This window comes from Callithrix jacchus, chromosome 3 (assembly GCF_049354715.1).
Source record: "Callithrix jacchus isolate 240 chromosome 3, calJac240_pri, whole genome shotgun sequence".
NCBI lineage: Eukaryota > Metazoa > Chordata > Mammalia > Primates > Cebidae > Callithrix > Callithrix jacchus.
In genome coordinates, this window is record NC_133504.1 from 183143115 (window position 1) to 183145811 (window position 2697).

Genomic DNA, 2697 nt, shown 5'->3' on the forward strand with positions numbered 1-2697 from the left:
GGGCCAGATCTAGAAGGGACTTCTAATTACAAGTGTTTGGGACTTTGTCTTTAAACAATGAAAATTTGTTGTAATAGTTAAAACAAGGCAGTAGAAAGACCAACCCAGCTAACATATGGAGACTTGCTAGGCATAAAGAAAAGAATCACAGCCAGAAGATCAGTGAAGAGACCTCAGACTTCTAGTCTCGGACTTTTACAATATACTTTGCTTCTTCTGGATGGCTATGTCACTGAAGGATTGAGTTTAGCAACACACAAAAGAAAATTCACATAATGGAAGCTTAAAGAAGTTAGATGTTTATTTTTATTCTCTCACATAAGAAGTTAATGATAGGTGTTTTGCTGGCTATGATTTCTTGGCTTAAGAATGTTGAGAATGAAGTCCTTGTGTCTGTCTTGTTATATATTGTCTGCATAGTTACAAGATGCTCAAATCCCAACAACTCCAACCTCTATGTCTGCATTCTAGAAAAACAAAAAATGGAAAGGAAGGTGGTTAAAAGATATTGGCCAGCCAAGTCCACTTTTAAGGGTCTTTTCTAAGTTTGCCTAGTGATTTCTGCTTCCACAAAGTTATCCCAAAGTGTATCACATGGCCATCTTTAACCAGGGGACAATCACAAATGTAGTTTTTAGATGAGAACATTGCCAATGAGCAAACACAAGAAACCTCATCAATTAAGAAGAAAAGGAAAATGAATATTGAGGAAGCAATTAGTAGGCTCCACCCAATCTATGTACAATAAAAACGAATAGATGAAACAACAAACCAACAAACTATAGCAAGGCGAATGCTCACAACAGTGATAACAATTCTAATACTGCCTCTGTTTGCAGAACATTTGTATTTCTCAAAGTACATTTTGTGAGTGCAATTCCCCTGTTTAATATACTTAATAAAATAGTGGAGTGTAAAGATATTGATGTTTCACTAAGCAGACATAACCCAACAAAAGCTGAAAGCATGAGGACTAGAAATGGCAAGGAAATAATTTGTCTCTGAACCTTACATTGCTTCTTTACCACGAACTCTTTTTTCTGGGCTTTGACTTAGATGTATAATTAGTTGTGCTTTCTGGAGAAGATGCATGGCAGGATCATTTAGAGAAAGTACCAAAGGTACCGCAAACTGGAGTTCAAATCTAGCCTGTTCATTCACTGCGCATGAGAAATGAACTTATCCTTTGAGCCTCAGTTTGCCCCCTTGTAAAATCCAGCAAACAGCACCTGCCTTACAGCTTTCAGAAGGTTTCAAGACAACTTTTTTCTCTTTCTCTCTCCCTCTTTCTCTCTCTCTCTCTCTATATATATATGTTATATATATATATATACAGACACATATGTATATGTATGTATATATATATTGTGTGTATACATTTATGTATACACACTTGTGTTTTTGTATCTTCACTTTAGTGTGCTACTGTTATTAATCAAAGACACTAGAAAGAATACTTGGGTAACAAATTTGCAGAGCGGTAAGTGCTAAATTTTGACTTAGGGAGAGAAAAGGGTGGTTATGTAGCCTGATGCCAAAATGGGACAGGCTTTGGGTGTGAAATGAGGGGGTTTGCTCCATACTTCACCCACCACAGGCATTTTGGATCATTTCCCAGGGTTAGAGAGACTCCTTTCTTGGCTCCAGCTGCCTCCTTCAGCACAGAGGCACTGGATTAAGTAGAAAGAAGAATAAAGAGAATGGGAAAGTTTTTAGGAAGAAGGGCTCCAGTTTTTGTTTTCCTTAAGAGTGGTATGTTTGAAGTGTGACCAAAGTCTTCATTACCTAAAATAGTCCCTTTCCCCTGAAAGAAGCTTTGGGAAATGTGGTTGCCACAGAGATTCACATATCCAGAGGAGAAAATCCCCAGGGCCTGTGGGATCAGCCTGTGGGGCAGCCCATATGCATACCTCTAAGCTTCATGCTGTGAGTCCTTCTTTGAATGACTGTAATCTTCCATCCCCTATCACAGGCCTGCAGATCATGGAACAAAATTAACTGAACTCTGCCTCTTGCTGAGTTCAGTTAAGCTGCTCAGAATTGCCAGGAGGAGACAGGAAAGGCCACTCACATGTATCTCAGCGTGGTTGACACCTGGCCCATACAGGCAATGGAATCCAGCCATCATTTACCAAACATGACTTCATGCCAGGCTCTAGGCTTCACTCTGGAGACAAAGAATAATAAAGCATAGGTTCTTTCTCAAGGAGTCCCCAGTCAAATTAGAGAGGGCCACTTATGCAGGAGGAGAATCTTGGGAAGTTTCTCGATGGAAGCATTTTTGTTTCATTTTTTTTGAGTTGAGCGAGAAACAGCAACATGAACTATCAGGCAGAGAGTCATAATGCTCAAAGCGACAGAGCAGGGACTGAGTTTGGGATGGCCTGGAGGTTGGGAGCAGCTTGACTAGAAGGCCGTTTTTGGCAAAATATGCTGGGTCTCATTATGAATGCAGGGCTTATGCATGTGATTGGTTATGCTATAGTCAACAGACAGTTCATAATGGATGTATTTATTTTATTTATTTATCTATTGATTTTGAGAAGGAGTTTCCCTCTTGTTGCCCAGGCTGAGTGCAATGCCGTGATCTCAGCTCACTGCAACCTCCACCTCCCAGGTTCAAGTGATTCTCCTGTCTCAGCCTCCCGAATTGCTATGATTACAGCCACGGGCTACCACAGTTGGCTAATTTTGTAT

The 2697-nt window shown here is 40.1% G+C and overlaps 1 long non-coding RNA gene across 1 annotated transcript; it reads right to left on the reverse strand.

Moving 5' to 3' along the window:
- Positions 1 to 288: 288 nt before the first annotated feature.
- Positions 289 to 2428, reverse strand: LOC128931521 (uncharacterized). The gene is made up of 3 exons (XR_008479920.2): positions 2072 to 2428; positions 1911 to 1974; positions 289 to 467 (listed from the first exon to the last, which is right to left on the reverse strand). It is a non-coding gene; the product is annotated as an uncharacterized LOC128931521 (long non-coding RNA).
- Positions 2429 to 2697: the final 269 nt, after the last annotated feature.